The sequence below is a fragment of the Protobothrops mucrosquamatus genome, unplaced genomic scaffold (genome assembly GCF_001527695.2).
Source record: "Protobothrops mucrosquamatus isolate PMUCROS unplaced genomic scaffold, P.Mucros_1.0 scaffold707, whole genome shotgun sequence".
NCBI lineage: Eukaryota > Metazoa > Chordata > Lepidosauria > Squamata > Viperidae > Protobothrops > Protobothrops mucrosquamatus.
In genome coordinates, this window is record NW_015386988.1 from 344,182 (window position 1) to 356,290 (window position 12,109).

A 12,109-nucleotide genomic window follows, 5' to 3' on the forward strand; every position below is an offset into this window, starting at 1 on the left:
AGAATATATAGAAAAGCAAATGAAAGTGCAGGTCACAAATCAAAATTACGCCTACATTAGTTTCTGACAGGTTTTATTTACTCATTTCAAGAATGTGTACAAAGCTCATAACAAGTTCCTAGAATGGCTGAAAATTACCTATTAATTAGTAGGCAATCCTGAATGAAGCCGATTTTATATACTGGGAGTGGGTCTTCTTTTTGTGCACTAGTATTAAAGAGAGATCTTGAAATTTAAATTAAATCCAAGAATCTTTCACCCAAATTATCAAAGTCTTCTCCATATGATGAGAATTCTGTCAAGGTCAGAAAAACTTTGCATTTTGAAGAAATATATAATTAAGTAAAAAGTTCTCCAAGGACAAGAGATTTTCTTCTATCACAAAGCATTGATTAATAACATTGCAGTCTATCAGAAATAAGCTCTTACTAGCTTTTTCTTATCTTGTGTCTTCCAGATGCATTGAACTGCATCAACTCTATGCAATACAATGCAGGTTTTCTGTATAAATATCACACAGTCTGATTATTAAAGGGGAGATCAATGGACCACACAATGTTGGGGACCAAGGAAAGAAGTATATGTCTGGTGTCCTTCTTCCTCTACGCATATATGTATATAGATACCCCTTATGGAAAAGAGGATTGCAATGATTTGATTATAGCATAATCTAAAGCATATGACTGAGCAAAATCCAATGAATCAGCTAGACTAGGAACCCAGCATTACTTTCATTGAATTGATCCATATCTCAATGAATTTGAGCTTCATTGAATTGAGAAGGTTTGCTCAGCAAGGCTATCGGCACTATTCACTATGGTAACAAAATGAAATTAAAGCCTTATTGGAAACTTAATCAAAAATGCATACAGAATCTACAGATGAAGAAAAGCTGAGATGTTTCTTCCTTTGACAATTGAGTCCTAATTTTATTGATTCGATTTGATGCATGCATGAATGCATAATAGTTCCCTTCATGAAACACCTCCAAGCCCTCTACCAGTTAAACAAAACTGTCTTTAATTACATTGCAACTTAAGGCAGCTTTAGAGATAATTGTGTTTCCAACAATACTAGGATAATGTATTTTGAAAAGGCTAAGGAAAATACATAGAAGAAGTAATATGTTCCTTCTGCATTTTCCATTTATTGGGTTTAAAAAATGGGCACAATCTATCTCAATGTTTCATTTTGGGCATCTGCAGTGATGCAATGTGACTTAGTCCCCAAAGTAAACCATCAGGTGCATTGCACTCTCTTAAACATTAAGGTGGAAGTAATTTGCTTTTATGTGCTGCTTTGCTTTGGCTTTTGTGGGCATTGCCTTTGAACAGAAGAACACTGAAGGGCCAAAGAAACAGGCAACTTGAAATATCATGGCTGTTCCAATCCAATAAGAAAAAAAGACTGTGTCACTTCATTTTGCATTTGTGTTCTGATAGGATTATTCAGGACAAGTACAGACTTCAAAAGATAGTTAGGATTGCAGAAAAAGCACTTGCAACCAGCCTGCCTTCCGTTGAGGACCTGTACACTTCACAAACCAGAAAGAGGACTACATATCCCTCACATCCTGGATATAAACTCTTGCAATTTCTCCCCTCAAGACACCATTACAGAGCATTGCATGCCAAAACAACTAGACACAAAGACAGTTTATTCCCATGCTATCACTCTGCTAAACACCTAACTCCCATAGCACTGTCTTATGCCTAAATATATTTACCCACATAGAAGTCTGTATCTTTCCTACCTTTTCATCTCCTCATCTTTCTCACCTCTCACCTTTCCTACTACCTTTTCCGATTGGTACTGTAGATTATGATTAATCAATTGTTGTTTGTATCTTATGACTTAATGATTGTATGTTACGATTTATGACCTGTGACTTACTGTTTTGTTGTTGTTTGTATGTACACTGAGAGCTTATGCACTGGAGACAAATTCCTTGTTTGTCCAATCACACCTGGCCAATAAAGAATTCTGTTCTAAATTACCTTTGCTTTGAATCTCCTCCCTGTCAAAGCTTTGTGCAGGCTTACAAATTATGTCTGTTTTAGCTATTTTGTTTTACTTAAAGATATAAAATTTCTACCTACATTTTTTCCCTACAGATAAGCTTCAAGGTGGCCAACAATGATAATATGTACAATTAGAGTTGAAACAATAAAGCAAGTCAGTTAGAATATAGCCATAAAAAAACAGAACTCGTTCCACTGCATTAAAATCTCATTTGTTCATTTTTATATAGGTCAAGACCAGTAATAAACATTATTAGGGGCTTCAGCAGAAAGTCAGTGTAGATGCCACAAATCTGTCATTACTTTCTGTTAAGGAAACAGAGCTACCATTTTTTCCTCAGATGTCAGAATTAACCACTTAGAATGCCTTTGCTTATATGTTGCCACCAAATGTAATGAGCAGCGAGAAAATTTGTTCAGGAAGTGAGAAACTTTGTTCAGGAAGCTTTAAAATGGATCTAACTGATCTGGCTGAAGAAATCCAAATGATCACAGAATATAAAAGTGTCTTCTGCATCCCGCTGCTGTCATACACTAGCTCTCTGAATTTTTGAAACCCAGACCTAGTAAAATCCAGGCAGAATGAAATCATTTAAGCAAATTAGTTCTACATATGAAATATTTTCTTGGTTACATCTATATGTTTATCAAAAATGGGGAAATAATTAAAGATTTTTTAACAGGTAAGACTTCCGTAAAGCTCAATTTGTTCTATCTAAAGATTAGATTAGATAACCTTTATTGTCATTTTTTCCTGTGGGCACAATGGCACACATTAAAAATGAAATTTAGTTGTTTGCTCTCAAAGTGTACACATACATAACACACATTTGAAACATACTATATACAACATATGTATAGACCTACACCCTTACGTATAAGTAACATATAAATACTATTCACTGTCCATCTTGAATACATAACGGAAGGAGGAAGCTTTAGAGTTCACAAGGTTAATACTGTATGGAACAAAACTGTGACAATCTGGATGTTCTGCTTCGGAAACCTCCTCCCAGAAGGTAACAGGGAAAACAGGTCGTGAAGAGGATGTTTAGTGTGATTTTTTCAGCCATCCTCACCACTCTCTGCACTGCCTTCCTGTCTGAAGCAGTGATGCTTCTAAACCAGAGTGTGATGCTGTATGACAGGATGCTCTCAATTGTCCCTCTGTAGAAAGTGGTAAGGACAGGGGAAGGTGAAGAAAAGGAAAGGTGAACAACAGGCATCCTCAGCTCCTTATACCACAACCATTCCAGAGTCTCTAAAATCACATTTCTGAAATTCAATAGCAAAATGCTGGGATGTGTGTCCCCATCTCTATTTCATGGGTAGATTTCTGAAATCATGAAGAAGGTTTCTAGGTATCCCTACTTTAAATATTTTCTACATCAAGTCGGTATGCTTCAAAGTTCCTGAGTGAAATTTCTTTTAGTGATTGTTTATATATATTTGCTTTGATTTCAGTCATTACTCTCTAATGATTTTGAGTGCTTAAAGCAGATGATAGCTAATAAAATACAAAATACAATTTAAAAAAAAAATCAAAGATGCAAATTTAAACAAATTCCAACATTAAGTAACAAAAGGCTGGTGAAAGAGATGTGTTTTAACTGCATGACTGAAACCAGAAAGAATAAAGGCCAAACACCACTTTTAAGGGAAAGCATTCCCTAATCTAGGAACATATTCAGAAAAAAGTCCCCCACCCCATTTGTCACACCAGCAAGCATCCAAAAGCAGGAACATCTTCAGAGGGGCTTCTCTTATGGTCCTTAAAAACTGGACAAGTTCATAACCAAAAAGTGGAATATTCTCAATTCTTTTATGGTAATGTTCCTGTGCCTATCTCAGATTTGTGTGCATGTATTTTGTTCAAAGAAAATACCTGGATTGTGGGACCTGGTGAGAAATTTCTTTAAGAATCTCATTATGGTGATTATTATCTATATTGGCAGCTGATGAAATTAAAATTGAAATAACATTGAGTTAATAGTAGGGATAAAAAAACATTAGAAAAAGTATACACTAAAAGGATAGCTTCATTTGAAATATTTCAAAACAGAAAGTATCTAATGTCTGAAGAGAAATTACTGTATATTGAACAAACTATAGAACAGTATTTGGCTGTAATTAATCACTGAAGTACTAGCAGATTGATCTGCTAGTGGCAACCTGAGATTAAAAAGAATCAGAGCAACCAAAATGTTTGGTGATGGGTAGAAATAATAATTATAGATCTGTAATTCCAGATGCAGTTCCTTAAGATAGTGAGTCCTTAAATGTGTTCCTAAACTTAAAGGTTCATAGTAATACTGTACCTAAAACTGTGCTAGGTAAACAATTTGCCAACATGCTGTCTTCAATATAAGTACTATTTGATCCTTATACTTTGCACAGTTAACAACCTCAACTCATATTACATCAATAGCAACTTTCAGACACTTTGAAAAATAGTCCAGCATTGGTGGTATACTACAAAATGTTTTGTGGTGAAAGGAATCAGCAATGAAGGTGTGGATAATCTCTGTTAAAACTGATCAGCTCAGGAAAGCTCACAGTTGCTGCAATAGGTGTAATTATGGAGTGACCTCCTCACCAGTCACCACACTTGCTATCTGTGAATTCAATATCAGTTCCAGGTCACAAAGAAATCTTAGACCTAAAGATGTTTTTCAAGGTAACTGCAACTCTATCAAAAACTGCATGTACTTGGAAACTTGAGAAACTTAGTACTTGGGAAACTTAGTTTCCAAATTATCGACAACATATTGGACTTACCTGGATTTGATTTCAACCTGTTTTCTCTTATTCAGCCCATTATTAAACTTAAGCATACATACATGCTTGTGTGCATACATACATACATGTTTATTATGGGTTTTGACCAACATCACAAGTAAAGGAGGTAGAACTGCTTATAATAGAAGAATAAACAGTAAAACAACACATCTAATCAGATGTGTATTTCATATTTTTGTAGTCTGTATTTTGTAGAGCTATTTTGCAACTTAAAATTGAAGTGAGGGGATAGCTTCCTTTAGAACAGGCATGTCAAACTGCTAGCCCGCGAGCCAGATGCGTCACACTGAAACTGCGCCCACCCAATTGCTGGCAATGGGAAAAAAGTCGTGATATGTCACGTGACATCGCGAGTTTGACATGCCTGCTTTAGAAGATAATAAACTTTTTCTGTATGATTCTTAGTTAGGGAAAGCAAAGTATGTCTTGGGATATCACAGAAAAGGAAATACATAGGCAAGAGCTTCCACCTTGCTAGAACCACAAAAAGAAAGTCTCTGAGGATAAGGAGTCTACCTACTAACAGTAAGAAGGAAAAGCGTTTTAAAACAGGCTCTTGAAAAAAACCACCTGTGCTAACTGAGAATTAAATTATGGAAATACTATGTAATAGGACTTAGATAATATTCAAGGATGCAAATAATCCCTTGGGTTTGTATGGTGAGGAGGAATAACAAGCCGATAGGACTCCACTCCAAAATTCTGATATTTTTTCTAGGGTTTTTTTTAATTTAGAAGTTGAACAACATGAGGAATAAATCAAATTCTACAGGACATCATAAGTTAGTGTTCTATATAAAAGGTGTCCCACCACCAACATTTGGATACAGCCTGATTGGAAGGACTGGAAATCTAAGTCCCAATTCCACTAGCCAGGCCAGATGGATATCATGGTTGAGGATACTGAAACTCGATGAGAAATCTAGGAAAATTAACAGAACCAAACTACCTAATCCACTTTCCACCCTAGGTCACCCAAAAAGATGATCAGTTTCAATATTATATCCCTAGCAAAATACCAGACAAAACTGGATCTTGTTTATTTGAGATGATGCATTCCTGCAAGTTTTTCATTATATTCCAAAAGGGATTATGTTCAAGTATTTTCTATGAAAGTATTGTTCTCTAGCCTGGATGTATTACCAGGAATATATAATAGTTGCTACAGATTCTGAATTGATTGTTTATGACTGCGGGATACATTACCCTTTACCTATCATCTCCCATTTTAATATTTGTTCATTTTATACTTGATTGTTTTAAATTAATGGCCTTCCGACTCTATTTCCTTTCATATTTTAATAAGGTCAGCAGTCAATTTGCTGAGAGAAGAGAGAGAATGCTGATATTCTGGCAGCTGAATCAGAATAAAAATAGTATTTTTTTCACAGCGTCTCATTTTTTTTACTCTACTGTATAATATATAGCTTGACATCTATAGCAAAGCTTTTGCTTCTGAATAAAGAATGGATGGAAAACTGTACATGATTCATGCTTTTAGTCACTAATTCTATTGCCAAACTCGTTCATCAGAAGAAAATAGGAAATCATTGGTAAGATAATAATATGTAAATGCAACTCACGGCATTAGGAAATATAATTTTGTTTATAGGATATAAACGAAGCAATCATACAGAGATATCTTTGTGTGTTATGTGCATATGCACATGCCAAGGGCTAACCTGGAAGAGTTCCTTAAAATATATTAAATGCTACATGAATCCTTTAATGTTCTTCAGAGGGACTGGATGTATTCATGCAGCATTTAGCATTCATCACTATGGTCCAACTAGCTAGCTTTCCATGGGCAACTAAGCTAATTTTTAAAGAAATGAGCAAGTCCATAAACATTTTATTTCTTTTTATCTATAAAGACTTTCCAATGCTGCAATAGATATTTCACACATAGGGCTGTGCTAAATATTCCCATGCAAATACTTTTAGGGTAAAAAATAAAGTTTGAAATAAAGGAAAAATGAGCCAGCACATTTTGGATGTCATGAAAAGGCACCACCCCTCCCCCTCAAAAAAAGCAAAAAAAAAAATTAACATTTTTTTGTTAAATGTATTTTTTCAGGTCGAGGAAGTGGAGCTTCTGGGACTTTTTAAATTTCAGATGCCAACATAATTTAATCAACCAGCACTTTCATCATGATGGGAAGACAGCACCATTTGCTGCTCTAACTGAGGTATCAAAAGTCATCTTAGAATAGCCATGAAAGGAGAGCAGAGGGAGCAAACTTCCCTAGCACGTTATTACCAATAGCAATTTTATGACTTTTCATTACTCAAAAGAGTACAGAGGAAGCACAAAGGAAAAAGGTATATCATACGCTTTAGGCAGTCTCAGAAAATAAACTTGTCTACAGAAAGTTTCTGATCCAGTCAAGAAATCCGGCCTGTGAAATGGGAAGGTTGACAATTCTTGTTGGAACTTCTCTTGCAGTCCCCGTGCCATTCCAAAATAGGCTCCAGAGTAGATTTTTCTAAGCTGGGTATATATCCACTTGCGAGAAGAACTGTTAGAAATCCCTGCCAGTCTAGCTATAGCTGATGATACTGGAAGTTGAAGTTTACACATCAGAAATGTAGTAATGCTGGGAAACATTTGTTTAGAAATTGGAGGACTCTTCAGAACAGTAAAGAATGTAATGGTGAGAATGTCAGGAAGGCAAAGTTTGATGACAAACCGTTTTCTATTCTTTTTTCTTTTCTTTTTGCTGGTGGGAAGAATCTTTTTTAAAAATAATTTTATTAAACTTTAATTACAATAGTAACAGATAACGGATAATATCCACTAAAAAGAAAGGAAAAAATGAGCAAAAGCTGCAAGAAAACAAAAAAGAAAGAAAAAGTAGAAAGAAAAAACCTAAGAAAGCAACTTTCCACTTGGATCACAACATGTGTATATATATTACAGGGGGCTCAAACCCCCAGGCCATAGTCTGGCACTAGTTCGTGGCCCACCAGGGCTAGTGAATCCCCATCTGCCCACATGTGGGATCCAGGCAGTGTGCTAAATCACACACCCCAGTCCACGGAAAAACCACACTCGACATAACCAGTCCCTGGCACTCAAAAGGTTGTGGCCACAGAACCATCTTCAATCCACCAGTCTTCCCTAGAAGTAGCCAGTGGGAAGAATCTGAGTGGAATTCAATTTAGGTAAAATATAGCCATATAAGTGCAAGAGGCTGGAGGAGTTTATAAAATCTCATAAAATCTCAGTGTATATTACAGGTGATAAAGTTGGGAAACAGAGGCAAATGGTGGAGATTATTTTATATGCAATAGAAAACGTTAGAACCTATATTTGTGCTAATTTAAATTAAAACACAACTAGATAAACACATGCTTCACAAAGTATATCAGAAGTTAGATGAGTAAACTGTTGCAATGGCCAAGTACATCAGATTCATTTAAGAAGGACTTGCCAATCCAAAGCTAAAATTGCTCATTTTTGCTCTTTCAAAAGTTATGGGTATTTTTCCATCCCATACCACCACGTGTCCCTGCTTTCTTTCTGTTCCACCCTTCTCTTTTGTTACAGTTAGTATATATTTATAGAAAATTATGCATTTGAATGTGACATATGCATCATCCCATCCCCTTATAATCACGGCTCATTAGCACTCAAGCACACAACAGCAAGTGAAAATGTGTCTCAGGTCCATAAAGGTTAAAAAAGGCCCTCAGAACACCATTAGGGATTCATAAATTTTGTCATGCAGCTGGAGGTCTGTTCTGTTCTCAACAAGACATGGACCTGAATTTTATTTGGGATATATTTGATAAATATCATGGAAGATTATTAGACCATTTCACCCCATAAATATGTATAAATTACCTAACTAAGACTACTGAGTCAAACGTATGAGAGGCAGTTGCTGCAGTTCTGCCGTGCATGTTTTAAGTGTGGTGTGCAAAGTTTCAGTTTTCCAATTTTACAGATGGAAATAGGTTTAAACCTTTTGTCCACCAACTGCTTTTCTTAAACTGCTTTTCTTAAAAAGCCTCTCACACCCCAATTTCAGTTAGTGATACCTGCAAATATTTCACAGCAATCCAAAGAAGGCTGCTATAGTAATCTTATCTGTTATCAAGTTTTGGCAAGTTTCTAATCTGATAACAATACTCCACCAGTTTAACACCTGTTTTAAAATCTTGAGATACAGTACTGGCTTCCTAATATAAGAGGATACACTTATAATTATCCATGCAGGCTGCTGCCTTACTGGCATTGGGAGTACAAAGAGCTTAGTTCTATGGCACAATTACAATGCCAGGGATGTAGTTAAGCAATTTATCAGATCACTTTAAAATGTACTTCTCATAACAAGAGAAGCTCTCCCTTAGAAAAAAAATAGTTTCTTTTCTAGCTTAACAACCAACTTATTGAATTACTACTCATTGCAGCAAACTATTCTCTTCATTTTCTTGCTCTATCAGTAAGAATCATGATAGAATGGAAGAATGTACACCCACTGCTGCAAATTAGGCGTGATTTTTCCTTGGAGTGTTGCATAGTAGTCCTTTTTAGCCAGCTCTTATGACACAGTAATTGACTGTACTTGATACAATATCTTGATATATTCCATATACTAAGAAAATAGCCAAGAACAGCATATGCATTTTTAACACAGCAATTGCTCCAAAGTCAAATTAACAATCCTAATGATGTCCTAAATTGTGACAATATTAGGATAAGACCAAATCATATGATTATTGTTCCAATTCCCAAATTGTATCTCCAAGAGCAAAGTGGCTGCAACTATCATGTATATGTTTATTAAACATTTTATGTGGTGTACAATATTTAAGCATATTTTGTTATTGTTGTTAGTGTTGTATTTACTGAAATACAAGATCATGGACATTCAATTTCACAATACTTAAAGTGATGCTCTGCTGATTTATCAAGACAGGACATTAAAGCTCATTATTTTAGAGGCTATATAAATAGCAGAATTGGAAAAAGACTGTTTTAAGGATACAGAGGAGGCTATATGGAACACACAGCCCTACAAATTTCTAAAATTTGTCTGTTATTATTTTTTCCCCTAAGTTTTATTATCTTGATAAGTGCCCTGCTTTGTTGAATGATAGATACAACAAACTAGCCATGTTAGTTTGCAGTGTGTTTCTCAAGAACATATTAATTTGCTGAAGCCATGCAAGTTACAAAGCCAATTGCTTTTTAAATACTGTATGCTAATCTGTATTTATTAGCAAATGGTAGCTCCTGTTTGTAAAGGAACCCAAATATAAGTACATCATCTAACTTATATAATATTGTGGAATAATAATGTGGAAGGTAAGTGTTATGTCCTGGGCCTGCTGAATCACTCAGCAGGCTCAGGAATGCTGCAGAGAGTCCCGGGGCAGACCACATGATTGCCCGGGACCAGACTGGCTGTCTCCAGCCTTGCGCGCATGCGCAAGGCGGGAAACCAGCCTCTGCAATGATTGGTTGATGCTGTCCTTGCAAGGACACTATAAAAGGACTGTGTGCCATTTTTGGTTCTGTTCTGTTGCTGACTTACAATAAAGAAGACTTGCTTTTTGTTACTCGCTTCGTCTCAATGCCTTTGACTCACGAACAGAACATTGGCGATGAAGGTGGCTGCTGATAATGTGAAATAACAATATAAAATTGCATTACTTTTAACATGTATTTCAGCTCTTCATTGAGAAATGAAAACCTTGTTGTACAGTGCTGTAGAAAAGCCTTGTGTTTCATCAGAAATAAATAGAAGATTATATGGCTAGAGTTAATGTTTATTTTAAAAGCAAGTATAAACAACTGCTTTTGATTAGGGACTCTTTTCAAGGTCAGCACATTCTTAATAATTTTAGAGATTTTAAAAAAGAATGTGAACACACCACAGTCTTTCCAAATCCAGCAATGAGACACAACAGGAGGTGTTTTACTAGATCATTAATATATGCCTCCAGCACACTGTTAAGTTCAGGACTCTAGTCTCAGGAAGCGCATTAATCGCTAAATAAATCAAGCCCTGAAGTCCAAAACATTACATTTCATTTAGACTTTCCTGCATTATTTCTTCCCTATTTTCCTAAATTTGTATTTCTAATGTAAAACAAACTTGTTTGCAGCAGAGAAGAAGGAAATGTTGTTTGCAGGTCTTCTGAAAACTTTAATGAAATAGTGTGTCCTATCTATTTTGGTGAAGTATCTGCTCCTTTCAAATGATAATTTACTTTCCAACACTGTCCGCGACACTGGGCTTTCAACCTCAGGTATAAACAAGGCCTTTTCTCTTAGGCATATCACTGAAGTAAGCAGAATTTGCACCTTAAATCAAAATGATGTAATGACCTTGAGAGATTTGCCAAGGATGGGAGAGAAGATTTGTTAATGGTAAAACTAATTAACACTCTGATTTATTTTTTAAAACCCAAAATCTACATTAAGCCAAGTGAAACTTCCCAAAACAATTATGACAGCTTTTTAATTTTCATGAAATTTTCATAAGATTTGACATCCATAGAATAAAGTACAATTATTATTTATTATGATATGAAAACAATATTTCAGATAAAGCCATCTAAAGTCATATTAAGGTTTTTTTTGTTTGTTTTTTTTTGCAACCACATTGTATTGCTGCTCCATATTTAGTAAGAGTATATATCCTGGCAAAAAGAGCAACAAAATATAACATTTTTTTTGTTTTTATTGTATCTGCAGATAGCCAACCAATAGCCCTTTATAAAATGACAGCAGATGATCCAAGGGCTGCTGTGTAGAATATTCTAGACATCTGATGGATAAAGTTGCTCAGATCTCTTTAGTGGCTGACCCTGACTTGGGAAATCTGGTCAAGGTGATTTTAAAGAACAATCTTGCTTGGGAAGAGATTGATTTTGTGATCCTGAAGAAATGGACAAGTTCCTTGGAACTATTAAGCCATCCATTTATTACAACCAGATCTTTCCCATAAAGGCCTTCGGGGAGTGTGATTGATGGTATTGAATGAGGGAATGATTCCACCAGTTTTGAAGGAGGTTGGACTCAACAATTTTGGATAACTTTTATCTAGTCTCCAACTTCTCCTTTTAGGGAATGTTGTTGAGAAGATGGGTGGGCTAAAAACTGAATGGCCCTATCTTGTTTTTCAAAAGAACCATGAAGCTGCAGCAGTGTTTCTGCACTTTAGTCTAGGGTGAAATATAGAATCACTCTGTGAGTGACTTTACAGACTTTTAGTGAATGTTTGTGCCATCAGGAGAACCATCTTCCTTTTCTGTTTTGTTCAGTGTTTATATCT